This window comes from Typopeltis vanoorti, chromosome 2, assembly GCF_054136105.1.
Source record: "Typopeltis vanoorti isolate ZY-2024b chromosome 2, IOZ_Tvanoo_1.0, whole genome shotgun sequence".
Taxonomy (NCBI): Eukaryota; Metazoa; Arthropoda; class Arachnida; order Uropygi; family Thelyphonidae; genus Typopeltis; species Typopeltis vanoorti.
Window position 1 is genome coordinate 39,092,880 of NC_143550.1, and position 27,374 is coordinate 39,120,253.

The window sequence follows — 27,374 nt, forward strand, 5'->3', positions numbered from 1 at the left end:
ACACCATCCTTAAACCACGTGCGCGATACACGGTAATTAATGTTAGTTCGTTGAACAGCAAGCTGAGATATTGCAAAGTAATTAGGAGTTCGCTTGCACGTGCTTCTGCAGGTAACTTGCTTTATAGCAGGAATTTCTAATTAGTAAACGGAAGAAAGCTACTTTTCATTTAGCTTAAACCGTACTGAAGTCTAATGAAAAGGATTCCCATCTGAAATCGTAATAAAAGGAGTCTCTATAAAATAGAATATCTGTGTTAACACGTGTCCATTATAATTTTATCCATCTAAAATCGTAATAGTTAATCTCGAAATTACTGAGCGCACAAAAATCCCTAATTACTGCTCTGTTTATTTTTTTTTGGAAAATTTCTTATAAAGAAAGACAAACAATTTGATAGCAAACTAGAAAAATAATATCTTCTATTTTGTTCTTCATTAATAACGTTTACTGACGATAGACGATATTCTGTTGTTAAAAAAAAAAGAATATGTGTATAAAGCAAACTAAAGAGCCACCCCCCCCCCCGGTTTGTTTCCAGAAAACAAATGTGTATCTATTTTCTCGAAGAAGCGTCAATAGGCAATTTTGCCGTATAATTTTGCTCTGCTCTGCGAGAGTTAGTAAGAACAGTGCCATAAATCATTATTGCCGACATTCTGAGATTGTTGCGTGTAAATGGTAGTAGATGAATGGTTTGCGTCAGTCATACTGCATAGCAACCTTTGTGACAGTGTAGTCGCTGGTACAAGAAACTGGCTATTCAGTGCTGTAAAACATGTTCATAAAACTAAAATGAAACTAGTCGAATTTTTCGTTGCATATAACCTTATAATCTTAGTTTCTTTTGCATAATTTAAACCTAACCTCACCCTTATAATAAGAGATCACATCAGAAAAAACATTCAGGTAAAAGCAGGAGGATACACTCCTCATAGACCTTTCCCCCCATATATTCAGAAACATATGAAGACATTTTTTTCTGGTTGTTTCTTTTCGTGTATGAAACCAACCGAATAATTTTGATCTGAAAAATATTAGCAAGATAAGCTTTTTTTTTGTAGAAAATTTAAATGTTGTTATGAATGTCTTAATTGTGTGTTTTAAAGTTAAAATCAAAGTGTATTGATCAATTTTAGTGAAAATTAATCAAAACATCCTGAGAATCCATCCAGGAAGAACAGATCTATTATTCTTGTACGAAATAATAAAACAATTCTGATGATGATGGCAGTTACATTGTTTTCAGCCTTCCCATCTAACCAAAGCGATTCAGTATTATTGAAGTCATAGCAACTACAGCAATAGCGCCTCCTGGAAGGTGAAAGCGCCTTTCAAAAACATAAAATAAAATATATAAAAAAAATAAAAATAAATAATAATAATAGTAATAAAAGTTACACTCTTAATTATCACACTAATTGAAACAAGAAATATTTTGACTTATGTTCGCTGAATTCACAGGAGATTAGTTATTCGACCGTGAGATGCGGTGATTAATACCCTTGGAGGGTAATGGATGCAGGGTGACCACATCTAGTACTTTCGTACTAGATCTAGTACTTTTTATAAATTTTTAGTATTCTAGTACGTTCACCAACAGATCTAGTACTTTCTTCCTTCTGAATAATAATAACAACAATAATATGAGAGTTAGCCATATGAGTTTAATATATATTTATTTTCTCCCACCTCCCCATATGTCACATTCGGTGACATAAGCATGATTTCTTTTTTTTTTCCCCTTCTCACCGTTCGCTAACCTTCTCTTTCCCCACCTCCCGAACCCATACTCACGCAACCCTACGGGTATTAGCTAATGAAAATATATTCTTTACTATTCAAATACCCCTATAAGATCACTACAGCAATGAAGAAAACAACTGGAAAAATTAAATATTTTAATATGAGTAACACCGGCTAGACTTAGTCGAGCTTTCTTCGACCAAGAGAAGAGGCTCTGGAACTGTCGACCTGGATAAGGGGTGGAAGCTCTACTACTCTGGTGTGAGCCGATAATGTCTGCTCAGGCGGGTGTGGGGTATACTCACAAGCCCCCAGCTGTCGGACTGTGTTGCTGAGTGTATCCCATTGAGGGGACGGGTATGTGTGTTAAGGCTGCAGATGAAAAACCATGATTTGGCTGTGATGCAAGCCTATGCATCCTAGAGGAAGTGGATGCTACTTTTGACAGGGTGGCAGATATGGAATCAGTCCTGCTAATGGGTGACTTCAATGCACATGTTGGAACAGATGACCAGACATTGATGGGTGTGGTTGGGAGGAACGGCGCCCCTGACCTTAACGCGAATGGGTTGAACTTATTGGACTTCTGCTGTACTAACAGCTTGTCCATAATGAATACCTTCTTCCAGCACCGAGAAGTCCATAAGTATACCCGGTACAGGGATACACTAGAACAAAGGTCTCTGATTGACTTCTTTATAGTTTCAGAAGACCTATTTTCCTCAGTGTTGGACGTTCGTGTAAGAAGAGGGGCAGAACTGTCAGTTGACTACCACCTTGTTGTGTGCACTCTACGGCTTCAGAAACCAGATGCTACCATCAACGCTGGTAGGCCTAAGCAGCTATACCGCGTAAAATGGGAGGCATTGGAAAATGAGGCTGTGAGGAAGAATTTTGCAAATGACATTTCCTCCAGGTTCAAAGAGATTCCCAAGCATACTACAAATGTCGAGGAGGAGTGCAAGCTGTTCAGAACAGCTGTCACTGCCTCTGCACTCTCATGCTGTGGCAGAAAGCGGCTCGGCGTGGCAACGGGCAATGAGAAAAGGACACCTTGGTGGAACTAAGAAGTCCAAAAAACTGTCCGGGCAAAAAAGGAGTCCTACCTAACATGCCTTAGGGTCAGGTCACCTGAGATGCGTTTGCAGTATGCTGAGGCACGAAACGCTACTGTTGAGGCAGTAAAGACTGCAAAGCAGAAGGAAGGCTTGGGAATCCTTTGGAGAAAGATTAGACTCATCCTATGCAAATGCAAACAAAGTATTCTGGCAGACCATCCTCCGCCTTCGAGGGAGAAAGTCGTGCACAGCAAGGGCAATTAAGGCCTCTGATGGTGCACTTTTAACAACCGAGAAGGATATCCTCCACAGATGGAGGGAATACTTTGAGAGCCTTCTTAACCCGGGTGGCCCAGCAGTTGTAAACATCCAAGAGGTGCAGATCGGGACAATGACTATTCTCACTGCAGAAGAGGTTCATTTAGCAATAAAATCGCTAAAATCGGGCAAGGCTGATAACGATGATGAAATTCGGTCCGAAATGCTAAAAGCCTTAAATCGAGACGGTGTTCTCTGGCTGACTCGAGTGTGCCTGGCTGCTTGGATATCTGGGCGAGCACCAAAGCAATGGCAGACAGGCATAATAATACCAGTCTTCAAGAAGGGAGACCAGAAGGATTGCAGTAACTATCGTGGCATCTCTCTGCTCAGTCTGCCTGGAAAGTGTATGCTAGTTACTTGGAAAGACGGTGCAGGAGCATAGTTGAGTCAAAGTTCCAGGAAGAAGAATGTGGCTTTCGTCCTGGTAGAAGCACAACTAACCAAATCTTCACTTTATCTTGGGAATATGCCAAGAATGTCTACACATGTTTTGTAAACTTGGAGAAGGCATATGACCGGGTTCCTCGGGATAAGCTTTGGCAAGTAGTACAGGAGTATGGAGTGGATGGCCAACTATTAGCTGCCATCAAGCCCCTGTATGAATGCCCAGAGTTTTGTGTCAGGGTAAACAGCACAAAGTCTGAACCTTTCACATTCTCCGTTGGCCTCCGCCAAGGGTGTGTTCTGTCGCACCTCCTTTTCATAATATTTATGGACTGGATTGATAGGCACAGCCGAGGCAGTGTGTCAAAATTGGAAGATGTAACATTAGACGTCTGCTTTTTGAAGATGACCTAGTTCTGCTTAGCTCTTCCACAAATGACCTCCAGCGGACCCTGGATAGGTTTGTAGCTGTTTGTGAAGACGCCGGAATGAAGATCAGTGTGGCCAAAATTGAAACATTTGTTTTCTCAAGACAACCATCCCAGTGCACTCTACATGTAAGTGGAGTCCCAATGAGGCAGGTGGAGAAGTTTAAATACTTTAGATTCATATTCACGAATGATGGAAAATGGGACGTAGAGCTAGATACTCGAATTGGCTTAGCAAGCTCAATATTGCTGGAGCTTGGCCGTTCGGTAGTATTGAAGCGGGAGTTAAGCCAGAAGGCAAAGCTGGCTGTCTGCAATACAGTCTATGTCTCCATCCTCACCTATGGTCATGAGAGTTGGGTAAGGACCGAAAGAATGCGGACACGAATCCAGGCGATTCGTGTGAGATGAAATGAGGTTCCTTCGAGGGGTTGCGGGGCTGACAGTACTTGACAGATTCATAAGCTCTGCAATTCGGGAAACCCTCAATACTCAACCGCTGCTTCTCCGGGTTGAGAGATCACGGTTACATTGGTACGGGCACCTGGTCAGAATGCCACAAGAGAGGCTCCCTCAGCAGGCCCTCTTTGCCAAGCCAGAGGGTAAGAGGCCACGTGGAAGGCCAAGGACTCGCTGGATAGATTATATCCAAAATCTTGGGTTGACACGTTTGGGAATCCCATCTGAGCTTGGTAGCAGAGGATCGTTACCATTGGAAGTTCCTCTTGCAGCTGTTGCCCCCACAACCCAATTAGGAAAGGTGGGCCTTGAAGATGTATGTATGTATGTATGTATAATATGAGTAACCACCTTTTATTTATGCACAGCGTAAATTGGACCCATTGAAAAGATAAATCCCGCCGACAGTGGTCAGTTTTTAGACATAGAAATGTATATCTAGGGACGTTACGAAGAGCTTGATAGAGAATGACAACTATTGAAGACTGTAGAAGCATTTGAAAAAAAGTTTTTTTTTGGAATAAAATTTTGAAATGCAAAATGCTATAGGAGAACAAATATTTCCTAATTTAGCAACATTAGTTATAAATGTATTATGCCTGCCTCATTCATCAGCAGCAACTGAAAAGATATTTTCAGCAATAAAAATAAATAAGAATAAAATAAGAAATCAACTACAAACTCCCTTGATGAATGGACTCCTTTTGACAAAAGAAAAATTGAAACTTTCATCAGTTACAGATTTTACTATTTCTGAAGAGTTAATTAATTTAGCAAAATCTACTAAAAATAATGAATAAATACTTCCAGTGATTTTCTTGTAAATGGGCACCCCTGTATATGTATATATATAAATAGCATATTAAATAACTGAAAATATAATGTTACATTATTTTAAATACTAAAAATTATATATTCAATTAATACACATATTAAGTGCTAGAGTTACAACTGGGACTTTTATGATGGATGACAACTGCAGCTCTTGGACTCATAGATGACTACAATGAGATGAGTTTTACTTTTTTTCTTTTCATTTTTGTCGTACATGTGTTAATTTAGAGGTTTTACATTGAGTTCATCTATGATAATAAGGTAGTGATATCTTAAAATTCCAAAAACAGAGCGAAACGAAAGCAAATAAAAATCTAGTACTTTTTTTTTTTCAAATTTAGTACCTTTTTCTTGCATAAGTTGGTGCGAAATATTTTTGCTGAGTGGTCACCCTGAATGGATGGCAATGCTGTAGCCAATGAAGTTCTAACTTAAAATTAACACCTTATTCCTACACTGTCCTCTACAGATAACGGGGAAGATGAAAAGCATTCTTGCTTCGCCCCTTTAAGCCAGTCCTTATAAGGACTATATAAAAATAAAGCTGAATTCACAGTGAGATGAGAAATCGACCGTGAGATGCGGTGATTAATACCCTTGGAGGGTAATGGATGGCAATGCTGTAGCCAATGAAGTTCTAACTGAGGCTTGGCTATTGCTGTTATCCTCCTGCCATGATCAGAGCATTAATAGCTTAAAATAACACCTAATCCCTACACTGTCCTCTACAGATAACGGGGAAGATGAAAGCATTCTTGCTTCGCCCCTTTAAGCCAGTCCTTATCCTTATAAGGACTAAGGCTGAATTTACACTGAATGTTATTATAAATTTTAACATTTTAACAGCTGTTCTAAATAACAAATTTCACTAAATACAATTAAACCAGGTAGAAATTATATTCTAAATGCTCATAAATAAAAACTGTTCGATCATAGCAGAAAATAACCCTCTTTTTTCAGTTTTGAATCTAAGATTGAAAATAAATTGCTACATTTCAATTTATGCCTATGATGAAATATACATCGTGTTAGCAGATTCTTAGAATTGCTATTTATAGGTTCAAGGAGTTAAAATTCTTCTGAGTCGATATTTTCGTGAACCACTGTGATGTTTGAGGGCTAGTTTAGGGTATTCAAAGGGAATAAATTATCTGATAGAAGAATTTTTGTAAAAAAAAAAAAAAAAAAAAAAAACCCTCCGTGTCTAAAGTTAGATTTATTACGTAGTAATGATTAATTTTGGCTTATGCACTGTAAATATAATATTGTTTTGTCGAATTTTTACTTTTTATCACTGGTTAGTTTAACTTGAACTGGAATAACGATTTAGCCACCAAATTTCCTTAAATTTCATTTAGACAGAACGGAGTTACAATTTGTGTTATTATTTAAAAAAAATTATGGAATTTTTTGCTTAGCCATTCTCATACGGAGATGGAAAAGCTTAGCCAGTCTCATTATGCAGTTTTTGATCCTTCAAGCCAGCTGAAGAACACACAATTAATAGACAAAATGCACTGGCTATTTTATCTTCGCCTTTTCTTCCGTCATTCTAACCGATTCAATCTACAACTCTTTATGACCTTGCAAATGGTCCAATTGAAATAAAAATTTGAGAGGGCTTGGCATATTTCTGTAAGGATTTAAAATACCAAATTTGAATAAAATACATCAAACTGGAGCCATTGTTGCGCATGTCCGAACAAATGCGCACAAACGGAAACTTATGTATTTTGCGAAACTCACCAAAAATGTAAAAATTCGACTGTTTTGTCTCTTGACAAATGTAGTCAGTTAAATTAAAAAGAAATGTTTTCTTTATATTGGTAAATTAGGGTCATCAACGGAAACTATGAGACTTATTTAATTGAATTAATTGTACGCAGTCACTGATAAATTTCCGGTGATATTGCATAGGGATTTCGTTTGATTATAATATTCTCTCTTTCCATACACACATTAAATCTTTTGAACAAATGCTACTTTTTCTTCGCAAATGCAACGTTTCTTAATTAGTATAGTCAGCGCCTTTTGTATCTTGTGAACATTAATCAGCAAATTTAATTAAGCTACCCCTGTTTTTATTATTTCCACCTTTCCTTTTGTGAGATTTCTTTTACTAAACAGCCTGAATTCTTTGGAAGAATTTACTAAATAGCCGTCTGTTGGTGTTTTTATTGGAGCCCAGATGTTTTGGAAAGTATTGTTGTTTTAGTTCATACAGTGAGCTTTAGCACTTGAGTATAAAGTCCAGAGAAAATAAACTTCTTTATTGGATTCATGGAGATGAATGGTTATGTCCAGTTCTCTCTCTCTCTCTCACACACACACACACACACAACGTGCCACGTATTCATTGCCATCTTTTTAAATGCTTAAAATGAAACAACTCCATCTGCACGTCGTTTAACGTCGTAGTAAGTCTCAAGAGTTTTTAAACAAATCTTAAGAATCTATACAAAAGAATATTTTAGTTTTGGACAAAGAGAAAGAATATTTGTGTTTTTTTTATACCAGAAATTCAGATTTTATTCCTAAAAAATAGGAAACCAACCAAGATGATAAATGCGATTAACAGACAGTATACTCTTACGCTATAGGTTTGGTTATCTCAACGATAATGTTAAAAATAATTCCAATTAATTTTAGCATAAAGACTCACTTTTCACACTTTATTATAATGTGCCTAATATATTATAATATCTCTTTAGACCATTTAAATGAGGTTCGTCCCATTCAGTTTTATCAGATATTGTCATTTAAAGTGGTCTAACCAACATTAAAATTGAGAAGACTTGAAAATTTTAGTATTAATGGTATTAAGTAACGGACGAAAAACAAACCCAAATATTTGTTTTGATAACATTGATAATATTAATGTAGGTGTCAATAAGAATAAATTCCTAATGCACTACACTATTATTGCGAAGGAAATTAGTGACAATGATCTTGTCAATAGAATGGAATACCATTTCAAAGGAAAGTAACGAACCTTTACGATGGTATTCCAAGGATTATTCTCTTGCTTTCAAACTCGACAAGATGCACGCTTCGTTGACGTCCAAACGGCGAGTTCATCTTGTATTTTGATCAGCAATTTTCTCCTAAAACGTGCGTGACGTTTCACATTGAATCTTTTCATCAATGTTGCTGTTCGTATTCTAAGTATGTGTCATTCAAGTTCACAATAACACATGAAGTTCGATGTTACTCATGTCAATACGCCCCTGTCCTGCCGATAAACAACTTGGGTGTAAAGCTAGATATTGATATTAATATAATACCTGGAATTCCCTTAGTATAAATTGGATTATTTGTTTCTTATAGGCATATATCGGATTTTTTGTTCAAACATCTGACAGATAGGAAGATCAGGAAGGAGCATCCGAGATATGTACGTAACTTGGGGTCTGAACAGTCTGGTCCTGCAGAACACACCATTCTTTCAAGGTTTCCTCTGAGAAAAAAGAAAGTTCTTCTTAACAGTTGTTTTCGTATGAAAAGGTTATGCAAGTAAGCTGTGGATTTTTACATAGGATATTTTGATTAAAAATACACAACAGATTTAACAAATTTTCCATGTGACGCTAATGATATTGGGAGAGAATTTTTCTCTTATTATACATTTGATTTTTACTTAATTTCTATTAGCTGCTTTGATGTTTATACTGGCTTTTCAAACCAATCTCGGAAGTGAGCATTATGAAGATTATTATTAAGATAATGAGCAATTTAATTTGCTCATAATTATTAGTTTAAGCTCTGGATGCAAACGAGTAAACTAAGATTTGAATCGATAACTTAGGATTGGGCGGTAGATTTGTTATGGAATAATATTAACTGTGTTGGTTAAGCGAAACCAAAAGATTTATAAAATTCCTGCACTTCTGATCTTCATATTTAAGCCATTGGTGTATAGCAAAGATTGCTAAAGTATTTGATAATCAAAATAAAAATTCTGTTTCCCCTCTTATCGGTGCTTTTAAGAACAACAGGTTGAAGAAAATGCTTTTTGGTATCTCACTCAATTTCAATGTGATGCTGTTAACCCATTTCGGCTTACATGCTATAACTTTATTTAAATAATGAATATATTTTTACGATCGTAAATTTCTGGTGTTATTATTCAATAAAAATTGTTCTGGTGCTTTGTTCCCTGCTTCCCTCTTTATGGCATTGTCTTTTTCAAATTTATTATTTTTTTAATTTTGAGGTAGTTTTTAAACAATGACATATAGTCTCAGCCGATTATGATACAACGAACTTGAGAGACTGAGAATTTTTCTGTAATTCAGCTTCAATATTGCATTTTGGCTAAAATAAATTTAACAATGCTAAATATATAAAACAAGAAATGGTGTATTTGTGTTTTTTTTTCATTATTAGGCAGAATAAAGTTTTTAGCATATTTTCCAGTTTAAACGGTCTTTGAACTTATATGGGAGCTTAAAGTTCATATTTTTAGTTAGAATCCCATTATTAATATGTTCGGAAAAAATTAAAACAAAGCTTTCTTTTTTATATATACTTGTATACTCCAGTTCTATATAAATTAATACTATCCCTTGCGCATGCAAATACAAACCTAAAAACTGCTATTAAATAGGAATAAATATTCCAGACTACTACAAAATTGATTATTCCGGGAAGTACAAAAATGCGTCCACGAACTTTGCTAGCATTGAAGACGCATGGATAAATTCTTTTGTTGGTGGATAAGGAGGTCTATTTAATTATTTTCTCGAGTACAACATACTTGCAAGTTTTTTCTTCTTTGTGTTCGGAGGCTACGTTAAAACTGTGTATGTACTTAAATTATCTCTCTTAGTTTCTGATTTTTACAATTGTTTATCTCCGATGTTTCCTCCGAGTTAATTGAATGGACTTTCATCCAATATGTGTTCTCCAACTTTTGATTTAATAACTCTCCAGAGTCTTATAACTCTCGGTTAGGTTCTTATTTTTCTCTTTTTTATTGTTCGTTTTCATTCTCTACGTAGCTAACAACATAAAAGGCTCGGAGAAAAGGTCTTTTGTCTTTCTTATGTTGGTATGTTGTTAGACTCCACATGTCTGTCATTTTATTTATGGCTCAAGAACGCTTTTAATATTGTGTATCAAAATGTGTTCTCCTTGATCTTTTCTTCTCCTTCAAGAAGTGATTATATGAAAGAGAGAAATTGTAATAAAGCATTGTATTTACTTGCAATCAATATTTTAATTACATCGGCCAATACGCTGAAACACGGGGGATTAGATTTTCTGGAAATATTCCATATTTAATTTCCATGTTTATATCCCAAATTTTAATTCCATGTTCAATTCTTGTCTTTAATTTCGTGCTTAGTATTTCAAACCTTATATCCATTTTTTTGTTCACAAACGGGGAAAATATATTTACATGAATATTATTCCATAATATTTTCACTCATTATTTGTCACTAAAAAACTATCACCGATACAACAAAGTTTTTCGACTAATGCAAGTTCTTCTTAAGCAAAATATAGACGATGGCTCAAACATAAAAACAGTAGTCAGAGTAACACATCCTTCCAGGCAAAAAATCAACGGTTATTATTTTTTTTTTAATTCAAGAATATCCTACAATCTCAAATGCGATACATATTGTCAATACATATTACTAAACTTTCCTGGCTATTTTTCATATTGGCTGAATGGTTAGGGTATCCGCTCTGTAACCAACAAGCTAGAGTTTGAATCCCAACACGGATGTTTGTTATTGTCTGTAGGTGAAAGATGAATTTCATCGGCCGGTGTGAGACCACCGATTTGGCTTATGGAAGGCCTGAAGTGGCTCGTAAAAGTTCCATGTTAAGTGAAGCAAGGTTTTGGAGTTATAAAAAAAATAAATAAAAGTATATAGAATTGATAAAAACAATAGAAAAAAAATCAGATCCTTAGCGCTGTGTTTGTAAATACAGCGCTAAGGACCAAAGGTCATCGTCTCCATAACTGAACTGCGGAGGCTTCCATAGACAGTTGCAATGACTCGAAGTGTGACTAGTGATAACGGGCTACTATCGCTATTTATTATTAAAATACTGGATTAATAAACAAGCTTCAATTATCCGACTGGTATTGATAGAAAACATGACAGACATAACAAGCAGACTATAACACGTGTGACTGCTATAAAATGCTATTACATTGGTGTCCATTGAAGAGATTAAGTTCATAAATCTGTGCATTCATGCTTTAGTAGCATGAATGTACAGTAATATGATTTAGTATCAGCAGTTGCGTACCCAACCTGGAATAATAATGTGGCATATAATTTTACCATCTTGCAAAAATGTTAACTGATTCAAATAAAGTGAACTGATTCAAAAGTCTTACATTAAAAGATTTCGAAACTAAATTTCACCAAAATGCGTCAACTAGTGGATGATGTTTTATTCTAATATAGTTGGCAATACATCTAATGAAATTTAATAACAGATTCATTTTGTTTATTAAAATAAAACAGTCTAGTACAAGGCATCGCGTGTCATAATTCGCATTTAACAACAGATTCGTTTTAAAACTGTTGCTCATCCTATAGCAATGAATTCAGTTAGCCCTTTCGTTTGAAACACTTTTAGTTTCTCCCATTTTGTATTAAAGTGAATAAAGAGCAGCAAAATATCTATTGAAGTATTATCCAAGTTGCAAGTTCATGTTTGTACTCAAAAATACTGAAAATTTCATATTCAGAGATTTATAAAATGATTGAAAGTTTGATGTACATCATTTTATTAACGTAGACATCTCTTGCTTGCAAGTAAATGAAATTAAAAAATCTAAAAAATGAAAACACCTTTTTTTAAAACAAATTTCAAAACTACATTATAGAGGAAGAGATGCTTATTGAAATATCCACGTTGTGTGGTTTTGTGTATTCCCTGTATGTACACACCGTTCTGTTCTGTTTAGAGGTAACTCAATAAAGCTAGCCTGTAGTATTTAAAAGATAGACTTACTAACTGTTCCAGACAGCGTATCGTCTCCGTATCGTACTAATCTCTTACGTAAACACCCGTCGACTTGGGATCGGTGGAGGCCTGTAGCGTGTTCATCATTTCAGGCTATCATGGAATGTTCATCGCGTGCGTTATGTAGCACGTTTAGAAAAGTTGGTTCACGTGCGCGCTGTCTGCGGAAGATTGATCCGCAAATGTTGTCCCCGCCCTGAAGGATGGATTAATGAATTTACTCTGTGGCTCGCTCTATTCAAAGATGTGTGGTGTTTATGATGGGAGGTGGACAGTCGGAGATAGCTATTAACAATTCATATGGGGTAGGGTTCGAGCCTATTATCATGTAGCCGCCTAAACGTCATTAACAGTCTTCCTTTGGGTCGGTAATAACACTGTTTGTCTGATGGCGCTCAGTTTCTGTAGAGTCCCGATAGACACAATCTGTTCAAGTGTATTGCCTCTCGCTAGCTTTACAACACAGTTGTTCAGGAAGACAAAATATCAATTAGTAAATACAGAAATGGGTACTACAATGTTTAGATATGGTTCGGTTATGAATTTAACTAATTTAATCATTTTGATTCTCGGTTTACGAGAGAAAAAGATCCACATTGTGCATTATATGTCGGTACCAATAATAGAAAATATTAGATAACGAAATAGTAGGATTTCTTTTATTCGAGACTGTCTTGACTTCCTCTAGCCAACCTCTGTCTTCACAGTTGAATACATCGTACAGCATGTTGATAGTCTTCGTGTCAGAGTAACGATATCATTTCTTCTTCGATGCATTAAATGAACATGAGACTAATACGCTATTTAGAAATCTAAGTTGTGCAGTTTGTATTCTTAAACCTCATACTTATAGTTTAGTGTAATCAGTATGAGAGAGTCTAATTTTGTTCGTAAATTGCAATGTAAGGAGTAACTTCATTTGTTAAACCAGAGATCACCCGCTGGAAAAACCTGATGAATTCTCGTTGTAGAAAATTAAATTTGTCCTTATCCTTATAAGGACTGGCTTAAATGGGCGAAGCAAGAATGCTTTTCATCTTCCCCGTTATCTGTAGAGGACAGTGTAGGGATAAGGTGTTATTGAGCTATTAAAGCTCTGATCAATGCAGGAGGGTAACAGCAATAGCCGAGCCTCAGTTAGAACTTTATTACCTACAGCATTGCCATCCCTTACCCTCCAAGGGTATTGGATGTTGAAAATTAAATTTGAAATCAAACTGCACTCTTTTATATGAAAAGTATGTTATAAAAAGTATGGTGTATTAACTTATTTAGAAATATTTTAATTATTTAAAAATGTTAATAAAAAATAAATTGTTTTTAATATTATTTACTATAAATGATTTTATAATTAAATTAATTTTGTTTTTAATATTTAATACAATTTAATATAGAAAAAATATAAATCTGAAATTGAATATATTGCTGAACTAGCATTGCTAACGTCATTCTTAAGATACTAAATATTTTAAAATATCTGACCAGAGTAATCAGCTTTGTAATGTGTATGTAATATTTCTTTACCCCCCCCCCCCCCCCCCCAAAGGAGCATGAAATGTACAGGAATCCAATTTTGAACGATTCAGTATTTCAAAGGTTAGCTAATTACTGTAAAACCCAGCTGTAGTTTGAAAGAAAATCTTTTGAACGACGTTATTTAGAAGCCTATCTTCTGATTGGATACAAGGATTCATTGACAGAGCCTTAATTGGATCTCTTCCCATTTGCCGTCAACACAGCAAGCCAGACGGCTGATCGCCAGCAAGTCACTCCTATATTCGCAGCGGACAAGTGTACAAACACGGGATCGCCAACGTCCGTCCATCATCCGAGGCATTAGCGAGTGACAGTAAGTGATAGTCCTTAGGCCACGTGAGCAAGCCGGACTCCCGGCCTGGCTTCCTTAGACCTGTCAGATTTGATTACTGAACAGGCTTGTTAGTCGATGGTCGCTTAAAGGATGAGATGCCGTAAACAAAACGGATCGACGCCGCTGACAGAGCAACGGGAAGAGATATAGCTATTTCGAAGTCAGTCATCCGTTATCATTGGTGTGGCTGTCCAATGACACATTTATTGAGGCTGTTGCTGCATCCGAAATGAGCTTCGATTTAATACTCGTCCCATGGATGAGTGAGCAAATTTTTATTTTATTTTTTCATTTGTTTTCTTATTTTTAAGAATTCGAAGAGTCCAAAGACGTCAGAAAAGGAGTGTGCAACGAAGTTGAACTACTTTTCAGAATAGAAAGTTTAGATTAGGCAAAATGAATCCGGTAATTTACGAGACTCATAGATCAGTGCGAAGTTGGTCATGATTTTTCCATTTTAATATTTAAAATGCTACCAATTGTTCAGTATTTATAATTTCTTGTAATTTATTTTAAAAAGACCCGATTCTAACGACTTAACAATTTGGAAACATTTCCAGAGTAAATAAATAAAACATCGTTAGCTACCATCTGCAGAAAATCTGCTACATCAAACGACAATGAATGTGTGGATGTGCACGAGCGCCGAAGTACTTTCTGATAATTACTTGAACTATCGAAATGTTATTCTGCTTTATAATAGAAATCAAACATACTGTTGACCTGTTTCTACCAAATAGCAGACACAGTAATGCTAATGATAAATATATTTAATTGTAAGCATTCGCAACCCAAAATACATTAACATGACGTAAATAGAGAAATCTCTATTCAGTAATTTAAACTTGGCACTAATTAAAAACAGCTACAGCAAAACAGTCACGTTCCTCTAGGGTAATATACCCTCGACACCGACAGCTGTTAGAGCATCTTCCGTATCCCGTTATGTGCTGTAAATCAATACAGTGCTGATGAACATTATATTGCTTCGAGTCCAGCGTGAGAGAGAGAGAAAGAATGAAGGAAAGAAACGAAGAAAAAACTAAAGAAAAGAAAAGAATATTTAAATAATTCTAAAGGAATCTTTATTATTTATTAAATAAAAAATATTTAAATATGTTGTTTTAATAAGAAAGCAATATTCTAAACAAGAGCTAATATACCATATGTTTTATTTTATCTGGCTCTTAAAGTTGAAAAACAATATTAATCCTACAGCAGGGATTAGATTCAGAGTTGTTAGCGAGATAGCGAAGTAATGGCGGGGATTTGATTGGCGTTCTGCATTTCGTGAAATGTCAAGGTAAGACTTTATTTAGATGCAATTTAATTGCTATCGCTTTCTTTAGCCTACGCTTGATATTGCTGGCAGTCCTTTGCGGCTGCGGGATATTCTACAAAAATTTCTGCTGGCAGGTCTTTAGACTTGCGGGATTTTTTATTAACGCTCATACGCAGTTAAAACGATATGAGGTACTTGACCTAGACGTATTCACTGATTTACTCAATAAAGAGCCGGCTCTTGTACTTATTGATAAACTCCAAAAGAAGTTCAAGCTGACATGGCCTACTAGCATGATCGACCCCGACATCATTATCGAGTCACTCGATAAAGGGCTAGCACTCACTTTTATTAAAAAGCTTCTCAAAACATTTGAATGGGATTGGCCCGGCTACTTAAACTTATATTCTTCACCTGAAGTCGGCGTTGTGGAAAATGACAACTCTCCTCAAATGGAGGAAACACTCAATCTAGTTGTCTCTACCTCTAATCCTTTTGATCAAGGAGAAATCCACGCTCGTAAGAAGAGAAAAACTCTCGCTGCTGAGCCAACAAATGATGTTGGTATGGAGGAGGATGTTCCCATTTCAGATCCTTCTGCCTCCCCCAATGAAAAGGTGCCACCGATTATCCTAAGGGAAAAGCAGAGATGGACAACACTAAGAACCATCATGGCTAACTTACAAATAAGTTATAGATCTGCTAAAAATGTAGACGAAGGCATAAAAATTCAGCCCACCACGGTGGCTGATTATATGATTATAGAAATCTTACAAAGTAACTGGACACAAGAGGAACACAATATCACACATTTTCACTTGCCTCTGAAAAAAAATCTGAAAGTGGTCCTATGAGAAGACTCCGAGGATATTGACACGGATGAAATATTTACTGACCTTAACTAACAGGATCTACCTCCCATAAAGGTCACTAGAATGTTTAGATCAAATAAGAGAACTATGCCTTTAGTCTTGTAGAAATTCATAATATTTACAAAGACATCTAAAATCAATCTGTAGACTCAAAATCACCCCAGTACCATTGAGAAAGAAAGCATCTTCTGGGCAGTGCCACAGATGCTAAAAATTTGGCCATGCCCAGAAACTATGCAAGGCTCAGTTCAGATGCCTAAAATGTGGCGAGAATCACCCCACAAACACCTGCGCCAAGCCAAATTCCACCCCGGCTAAGTGCGCTAATTGTGGGGGTCCTCATCCTGCTAATAATAGAGGGTGTATACATCACCCCAAAAACAGATTGAACGATCCAAATCATCAATCTACCTCGTCATCTAGTGCGAGAGTTCCTGAGGTTCAGGCTCCTCGGTCCTCCAAGAGTGAGAACATGACAACTGGTGCTCGCCCACCATTAACTGAGCCCTTTAAGAAAATGAATCTTCAACATCAAACGAGAACATATGCTCATGTGGCCCGCTCCAAACAGATAGTACAAACCCAGAACCTGGCTAATCCACATTCAAATCTATCAGCTATTATCATCTCTTCTCTTGCAAAGATGCTGCAGGATTTCAGCAACTCAGATCCATCACTAAGCGTTACAAAAAGATTCTTACAGCAAACCCAATCCATATTATCTGCACTCTCTGATACATAGGAAAAAAGTCGCTCCAGATTCGCTTAGGAGTATCGCTTGGAATACCAACAGTATCAAAAACAAAGTGTTAGAAATCCAGGAATTCAATAATAGATATAACCCAGATATATTTCTAATCAATGAAACTCAACTGAGGCCTGCTGACAACCTGAAAATCAGAGGATATAAGATTTATAGAAACTACAGACTTGGGTATAGAGGTGGAGGTACAGCCACCCTTATCAAAAACTATATCAACCATCATTCAATCACCAACCTCGAAATCACAGGAATTAATGTCCTCACAAACTCAATTGGAAACCTTAAAATTTTTTCTGCTTAAAACTCTCCATTAAAGACATTATTAACCTCAAATCTGGATGCCATCCTTGGATGGCATCCAGATTTGAGGTTAATAATGATCGGTCCTCATCGCTGGAGACTTCAATGCAAAACATCCTGCTTGGAACAGTAAATCAACCAATAAAAATGGTCGCTTCCTTTCCAGTTACACAGGATCAAACTATGCTGTTGTGGCTGGACCTACTGAACCAACTCATCTCAGTACGTCTGGAACTGCTGACATCCTGGATATAGCTATCCTGCAGGACATAACTACAGTACAGCCTTAAATCACTAAACGAGCTGTCGTCGGATCACAACCCAATTCTACTGCAATTGGGAGAACAAGAATGCCTGTCTCCTCCCTCTCATTCAGGCATATCGTGGTAGAGATTGTCTAAAGCACTTAGGGATCAAATTGGACCTGTCCCTCACATATGCACAGCAGAAGATGTGGAATCTGCAGTGACTAGCCTCACCCAACAGATTAAATCCGCTATAACGGTTGCAACCTTCCACAAACCTGGTCCCAAGCCTGGTCGTTTGCCTGAGGATATAATGGACCTGATCAGAAAGACGAACAGAGCTAGGAAGGGATTTCGTAACACTTACGCTCATCAGGACAAGACAGTGCTTAATAGATTGAATGGAGCAGTAAGAGCTGCACTTAAAACTCATAGAAACCAAGTTTGCGATAAAAAGTTAGCCTCTATGGGGGTTACTGAGAAACATCAAAAATAAAAAAACAGATCCCTCCCCCCATAATCTCAAAGCAGGGCCTAGTCCACACAGATTCAGATAAGGCACAAGCCATACTAAAGAATCTTGAGGAGCGGTGCAAACCTTCTTATAACAATTTAGATTTCAATCGCTTGTACAAAATCCACAGACAGGTCAGGCATGCATTAAATCTCCCAGATACTAGTGCTGACCATATTGCAGCCGCATTACCTGTTGAATTATATGATATTGTTAAAAAACTTAAGAACAATAAAGCTCCTGGACCAGACGCCATCTCAAACAGGGTGATCAAGTTGCTGCCTCGAAAAGCTGTAGTGCACCTGACCAGTATAATAAATGCAATCTTAAGATTTCACTATTTTCCTTCCACCTGAAAACTGGCTGATGTAATTCCTATACACAAGCCAGGCAAAGATCCACACCTACAGCAAAATTATAGTCCAACCAGTCTCATCCCCAATCTGGGCAAGGTTGCGGAGAAGGTCATCCTCTCACGACTCCAAACCTCAGTAAATGACCTAAACATCTTCCCTAAAGAAGTTTGGTTTTCGGGAACACCATAGTACTACCCAGCAAACCCACAGAATTGTCGAATATATCCCCGCCAGTGCACAGGAGCTGTTTTCCTAGACCTATCTAAAGCATTTGACAAAATATGGCATTTTGTACTTCTGCACAAACTTATCTCAGCCGGTAGCTCACTAAAAATGGTTCACTTAATCCATTCATATCTTCAGAATAGATCGATGCAAGTTAAAATCAAAGGTTGTACGTCGTCTCAGCGCCAAATCTTTGCTGGAGTGCCGCAGGGATCTCTACTGGCTCCATTGCTGTTCTCTATATACATGTCAGACATCCCACACAATCCGATGACTTCCATTTTGGCCCTGTATGCGGACGATACGGCAATACTAACCAGATCTCTCAAACCCCATTTCATTACCAGAGAGCTTCAAGAAAACATTCTAAAGCTGGAGGGTTGGTTCTCTAAGTGGAGATTGGAAGTCAACCCCCAGAAAAGCTCAGCCGTTCTTTTCTCAAAAAGGCCAATGTCTCCTGCAGGAGATGTGTTACTGTTCAATACTAAAATTCCCTGGCAGACAGAAACAAATTACCTGGGTGTAATTCTCTCGGCAAAAGCTATCTTTCAGCCAACACATCAAGTCTACGTGCACAAAGGCATCTAAAGCCATAGCTGAGATCTATCCGCTAATTAATAGAAATAGCAAGCTCAGCAACAGAATCAAATTGCAGCTATACCAGATGACGATTCGTCCTATAATCACCTATGCCTCTTCAGTCTGGAGCCACACCTCTAATATTAACATTATCAAGATGCAACGAGTGCAGAACAAGTGCTTGAGAATGATTCTGGACGCCCTGTGGTATGTTAGAAATAATCAACTTCATAGAGACATAAATATTCCCTATGTTTTCTCTTTTCTACAATCCTTTGCAACCAAGTTTTTTCTAAAGACGTCCACACATCCCAACGATTTGGTTCAGCAAGCTGAAGCATACGAGGCAATGGACATATTCAAATATAGAAGACCAAAACCTATATCAGTCTCCTAAAGCGATGCATAATCTCCATGCCCATTCAGTGAGAGCAAACTGCTCATAAATTTTACCCTCACTGTAACCACAACAGGTAGCAGGGAATATGAAAAGCATCTTGCTTCACCCCTAAAGACATAAATGTTTTTTTTTTAGTCCTACGGACTTTTAAATTTAATGGTATATTAGAATTAAAACGACATCTTTATTTTTAACATGGATTATTTTGCCATTTGCTCTACTTAAAAAGAAAATTTCCATCTCCATCCAAGAGCAGCAAATAAAAAAATCAGATATATTATATTTATATTAAAAATAACAAATTTATTATTATTATTATTTATGATATATTTATTATTATTATTTATTTATATATTATTTGAGATTTCTGATTAAGAGTTTCACTCATTTGAATTATTGGTCCTCATCAATAATTCAGACAGAACTTAGAAACTGCAATAACTCATATTAGTTATTATATTATAGTTTTGGCCTAAAAGATAATACAACTAACACCAACCAGCTGAAATGGTTCTTAAAATATTAAAGATCTTCAGTACCAAATTTGAATAAATGCTATAAAACAACCAACCAGAGTGGAGTTTTTATATTACAGTAGATGTTACGGATTTTTCAAAACGTTTCTAAAGATGGTAAAGGTTAAGGTGTGAATTCATATACTCGTATCTTTTAATGGTATCGCTAATAATGCGAAAAGATATGAGTATAGTTGACATCGAAATTATAAACCGTGGAAGAAAAAAACTATCATAATTAATAACTGATAACTTTAAAAATGTAATTAATGTAAAGCTATCATAAGCCATAATAAAACGAGCGCTTTTATTACTACTAACTTGAATCAAAGTCTATAAAGTACTTGACGAAAGTAAAAACAGTCCAGTTGACGTGTTCAATTACTACATTACTTTTAATAATAAGTGTAAGATATTTGTAATTTCAATTAAGTCAATTCTTTCTGGCATGCGTAAGTTAATAGAGTAGGTTGTCATTCTTTAAATGTGTGAGTATGTGAACAGTCATAGAATAAACGCTACAAGATTTATAAAGTGATGTTCGCAATGCAACACTTAGATTTAAAAAAAAGGAGAATATTATGTGTCCTGCATAAGCTTGATTAGTTGATAAAGTAAACCATGTTTAGTCCACAAGCTCGCATTGTGCAAGCATGGGTTGAAGAGTATCTCCAAGCATTCCGTGTGCTCTCGTACTGGTCGCCTAATTCTCCTGATTTGAATCCCATCGAACAGTTGTAGGATCATGTGGGGGTGTAGCATTCGCCTTTCGATGCTAGTGTCTCATTCGGGACGTTATTTTTTTTTAAGTTGGTTCTGAATATCTCGGAACACCTTTCGTGATCCAGTGGAGTCAATGTCAAGATGGATGCAGGCAGTTATCTCCGCCAAAGGAAGCCCTACACGCAACTAGGTAGGTGACTATAATGTTTTGACTCATTAGTGTATATATGCTTTTTCTCTCAATGAATTTTCGGAAAGATTACAATTATCACCAAAAAATGCAATTGCAAAAGATATACTGTGTACAAATAATGTTATTTTGCTTCCATGATTTTCTATTATATACATCTACCAATCCTACACATTGAAAGTTTCACTATAGAACATCACTGTTGGGTCAAATAATTACTAATAAATTACTAACATTGAAAATAAATAATTACTGCAATCAACATTAGGCATGTTAATCTAAAACGGGTGTATTACCATTCACGAAAATGAATAATAATAACAACGCAACACGATAAGTATAATTATTGACAACAATTAATAATAGAACTTGGGAAAACTGTCAACAAATGAGATTTGTTGTTCGAATATTTTTCGCATTGTTGAAAATGAAATAACACAATCTCTCAACAAACAGTGCTTGCACTCGGTGTTGAGTAGAAATCTGTCTCTTTTAAGTAATAATTTAAACTAAATGATTGCCTTGTTCTCTTAGTTGCTGTAATTTCACGTAAACTGAAAGGACACAATAGGCAAATACCCACGCAGGTACAATTACTTCATTAAATCTCATTACAGCAGAGATGGAATTTTACAAGCAAAAGCAAGTCGTTAGTAGCATGCATTTAAATAGCCAGCACATAAAATGATTGCCGTCACATTTCCTCAACCCCCCCCCCCTTCTTTTCCGTTTCATCCCCCACGCACCTAACAAAGCAGTATCTGAAGATTATGTTCACGTAGGAAATCTAAGCGAAGTCTTTTAATTCCCAGTAAAGGGGAAGGGGAGGGATTTTAACAAGTAAAATTAAGGGCCGACAAAGATCCAAAGACATTACTGCGTAAATTTGCTATCGCTGCAATAAACATCGAGAGAGAGAGTTTTCATCGACAAAAGTCACGTGACCGCACGATTCCTTTTCACTATCACGGCTATAATCATTAGAACTGGATGTGAAGAGAACTCTCAGGACACCTTGGACATTCTAACGCGGACACGGTAAAAGATGCCGACAGACGAACAGCAAACACGTTCTGAAAGATAAAGCTAACGACAGAAACATAGCCTGGGGAGAAGCGCGCAGGGACACATGTCGGTTGTATCTACAGCAGGCGCATGCAACTTCAAAGACTGTGACCAACCCCTTTGCTTCGTTTCGTGCATGTTAGGAGAAGGAAGTGTAAGCTGGGAGCAAAGCTGGGCAATGAAAGTTGACACGCACGGCAAGATAATGAAACAGAGGAAAGAGAAACTAGCTAAAGATGTTCCAGTGATTAGTGAAAACGAACGTTAATGGGAAATATCCAAAAGGCATAATTCATAGTTGTGATTAGATGTATGATATTGTTCTAGTTTGTTTACTCTAAAAGGATTATTTAATTAGGCTATTTCTCGACGTTTCAAGATGGATCATTTAAGCAAATGGATCTGAGATTATACCGACTTAATTCAAAAGTATTTTTAATCTAATTAATTATTCATCAATCTTTATGACATTTCTTTAGGAGTGTTAGCATTTGAGAATGATATAATGTGATATAGGATATAATATCCAGGGGAATAATCAATACAATACAATTTATACAAAACTGATTATAAAATTGTTCCGTAGTGGTTGCCCTAGTAGCTTTTACTCTCTCCAACCAATACGGTTGAAGAGAGATGGGTTTACATGTCGCTGTCCCATACATGAGAGGTAAAATAATCTTATATGGAAAGTAGAATGTATCATTCGTTAGTGAGGGATGGGAAAGGCAAAATCTATTGAGAGTTTTCTTGAAGTGGAGGTTGTTGTTGGGAAACATTTCATCAATGTCCTGAAGACAAGGGTAAATGGATTAAATGCCGAAGAGAAGAAGCAGGTTTGGTGTGTTTGAAGTTGGACTGAAAAAAATGTTTGACTGCTGTTCACGGTTTAGCAGACCTAACAAACAGCTTAGGAATAATGGTTGCCAATTCAGTAGAGCGGTGTCCATGGGAGAATCTATAGAAAGGACACAGTGCTGAAACATTGCATCTGTAAGGTAGAAGTGTATGTAATAAGGAGGGATCATAAAATGATTACGTCTTCGTTATCCGAGTAAATAGTTTATCCAATCAATAGGCAGGCTTCTAATGATGGGCGGATTTGGGATTTGTATAGAAGTTATGTTTGTGATTATCTTTAGAATGGAGATCGACATAATGTAAAGTTTCTGCATTATGTAAAGAATAAATAAAACAGAAAAAAAGATACAAAAATTTCTTAATCGCCTATAGTAGTGATGTACTATAGGTTCATAATTTTACTTGGGAGGAAGACAAATAAAAAAGACCTCGGTAATTGACTAAATCACTTTCATCATCTCGACTATATTAAAAGATGAATTTAAGCAGAGCAGATTACAATCTGTAATAGCATTTCTTGGGCCACTAAGAAAAGTATTTTTTTCTCATTCGAGAAACTGATGTAGTTGCCAAAAAAGTAAACAAAGATAACAGTTCTTAATGAAATTATATCCCTGAAGCAGTCTGAAACCCAAACCCTTTTGCTATCCATTGACAAGACACGCTGGAGATTGTCCACAAGAGTTTTTTGCTTATTTTAAACGCACACACAAAAAAGCTCAAATGTTGGCACACTGACTAAGATGACTTCTTTGATATTAAGCTTAGCTTAAAAACTAGAATAACAACTGGAAAAGCTCCACTTTGACTTAAAAAGGCAATTTACTTGAAAATCGAGTTTTCCTTTAACAGTCTCTCGGATCAAAGTAAACAAAAAGAATACAAGATGATCTCAGTAAGTGTTTAATGGCTCTCCCAGGACTCTCAGCTTCATTCTTTTAAAAACACACAGCACTTTATTTATTTATTTATTTACTTTTTTTTATCGAAAATGACTCTGATAAAAACAAACCGTGACTATTTAATTTAATTATTAAAAAAGCTAGCGAGAAAGTGGACTTCTACTTCGATATTGCATTTTGGCTAAAATAATTTTAATAATCTAAATATATAAAACAAGAATTGGTGTATTTTTGTTTTTTTTATTATTAGATAGATTATATGTTATATGTTAAATTAAATTAGACATTTTAATACATAATAAATATTCTCTAATATTATATAGTAGTATTCTCAATTTTTAGAGTAAAATACGTTTCACTTGATTTCTTTTGAAAAAGATTTTGGAATTACAAAACATAATACAAATTACTATACACACACACATAAGATCATAATAAATATTATTCAATTCGAAACTTCAATATCGAAATCATGCAATATAACAGAAACTTCAGCTTCGATATTGCATTTTGGCTAAAATAATTTTAACAATGATAAATATATAAAATTGCTTTAGCTTACGCTAGTAGTCGCCGATACTTTTATACTTACTATATTTTCGACATGAAACTCTTTGATTCCGATCTTTGAGTTTCTTATTCGGTTTTAAAACAATGTGGGATTTAATATCCCCTTAATTTAAATAATGTTTTACATCGCCGAAATGAAGCCTATTGGCTCTTTATTTTAAATAATTTATGGGTGCATCTTTTTGACAACTCGTATATAAGTTCTTTTCGCTATACCCTTAGTATCAAAATTCCGGAAGTGCAGGGGGAAAGAAGATTACCTAGTCCTTTTTAGGACTTCCAGGGTAACTAACAAATGGCAATGCTGTATAGCCAATGAAGTTTTAACTGAGGCTCGGCTAATGACGTTACCCAGCCAGGACTAGAGCTTTTAGCTCAATAACACTTCATCCACACAGATTCTCTTCATTCAGATGACGGGATAAAGAGTCAAGGACTCAGTCCATCGCCCAGTTCTTTTTAGAACTTTTAGAACCTTATATTAATTTGGTCTAGCTACTCACTGATGAGATCTCAATAAAGATCGAAACCAGTCTGGGTAGTGACCTCCCACCATAATGTATAACATCATACATCTCCTTGGAGATGGGTTTTGCATTATGGAAAATACTAAGAATAGCGATCAGAACTTTCACCACCTTTGCTACGAGTTGCCCTAGTTTGTACTACGTGCTTTAACTTACGTTAGTAGTCGTCGATACTTTTATAGTTACTATATTCGGCATGAAACTCTTTGATTCCGATCTTTGAGTTTCTTATTCGTTTTTTTAACAATGTGGGATTTAATATCCCCTTAATGTAAATACTATAAAATAAGAATTGGTGTATATTTGTTTTCTTCATTATTAGATAGATTATCTAATATATTAAATTAAATTAGAAATTTTAATAAATAATAAATATTCTCTAATATTGTATAGTAGTATTCGCAATTTTTTAGAGTAAGATACGTATCATTTGATTTCTTTTGAAAAAGATTTTGGAATTACAAAACATAATACAAATCACTATACCCACATAAGATCAAAAAAAATTTTTCAATGAACGCTCATTAAACGTCATAAAATATCATGGATGTTTAATAGTTATAATAAATTTTACTTTCTATATGAAGGACATTAGTTGCTTTGCATTCATGTATATTTTTATACACCGTAATACATACCATACAACGCATACAACTTGTTGTCATGACAACATCATCCCTAGAAACACTTACAGTTAAGTATCAAATTAAATCATATTTTCTCGCTTCCTTTTTCTACTTTAAATTACGTTAAGTGGAAACTATGATCCCACTGATAAGCATCTGAGGGATCTCTTCTAGTCGGACTAACTGAATCCTGAGTTTCAGTTAGCTAACCCCCTACTTTTAGGTAAAAGAGGTGACAGAGCTGTCAGAGCAACAGAATGAAGGTTTAAGCCAAGTTAAGCCTTGAGTCACTGTCTCTATAAATCCAGCTGGTGCCTGGTTAATCGGTTTGTGGAAGTGACTATCTTTATAGCAGCCGGTAAAAGAATAAAACCACTATACTTTGATTAGTAGGATCAAAAGATCTGAAATTTTGGCTTTCCATTTAATTATTATGTCTTTATGAAAGTACTCTAAATTTGAAGAATGGATTGCTGCCCTTTTTTACGTGCTAAGATACGAAAATTACAAATTATACAATTATACGATCAATTATATTGATTGTATAATCAAAAATATTAATATATAATCAAGAATATTAATAAATTGCTAATATATATATATTGTATAATCAATAATATATATATTGTATATATATATATTGATTGTATAATCAAGAATATTAATATATAATCAAGAATATTAATAAATTGCTAATATATATATATATTTATTGATTGTATAATCAAGAATATTAATATATAATCAAGAATATTAATAAATTGCTAATATATATATATTGATTGTATAATCAAGAATATTAATATATAATATAATCAAGAATATTAATAAATTGCTAATATATATATATATATATATATATGGTTAAAATTTTGGCTAAAATAATTTTAATAATCTAAATATATAAAATAAGAATTGGTGTATTTTTATTTTTTTCATTATTAGATAGATTATATGTTATATATTAAACTAAATTAGATAGTTTAATACATAATAAATATTCTCTAATAGTATATAGTAGTATTTGCAATTTTTTAGAATAAGATTCTCTAAAATTAAAGAATGGATTACTCCCCTTTTCAGATTCTAACTTACGAAATTGAGAAATAATTATATTGATTGTATAATTAAGAATATCAATAGTCAATATATGGTCTAATATGCTTTGTACGTTTTGCGGTGTTTATTCTCCAAACGTCTTGATTCAGACGATAAAGAGTTCATAGCAGTCAAACTATTTATTTCGTTTGCTATACAGACTGACAGGTTATTTTGCTATGATATACAGGCATCACTTTACTTTTATCTTCTCTTTTAAGATGTTTTTCTTGTGTTCGTGTCGAAGTGGATATCTCAGACCGTGGAATAGCTGCGACTGTTTTATGCAAACTATGCAAGTCCGCGTATCTTCATTTCCAAACAGTTTCTATGGTGACCGATTTTACGGTCGGTGCTATAGCTTATTTATTTGACATTCCACTATGCTTAGATATTTATGAGAACCAATTAGATTCTCTGATCACGTTGTGCAATAAAATGTTAGGCTGCTATCTATTGTGTCTATAATATACAATTTTCTAATATATGTGAAGGAAGGAAAAAAGAACTGGGTAAGTAAGAGAGAGAGAGGTGGATTATGAATGTGAATAACTTCTTTTCAGGATCGCTGGCAATAACAATAGGAAAGAAGACGAAAAGTTAGATTTTTGAATGCATTATACGACATAAGGAAACAATTCCATCCTCTGCGAACGATTTTTTTTTCA

The 27,374-nt window shown here is 35.4% G+C and overlaps 1 long non-coding RNA gene across 3 annotated transcripts in view; it reads left to right on the top strand.

The window, feature by feature from the left end:
• Positions 1–27,374, top strand: part of LOC150108934 (uncharacterized) — a 353,210-nt gene that overhangs the window by 163,941 nt on the left and 161,895 nt on the right. For all 3 annotated transcript variants that reach the window (XR_016549411.1, XR_016549409.1, XR_016549410.1), the window contains exon 3: positions 8,558–8,743. This is a non-coding gene — a long non-coding RNA (uncharacterized LOC150108934). The remainder of the gene's footprint in view (positions 1–8,557; positions 8,744–27,374) is intronic.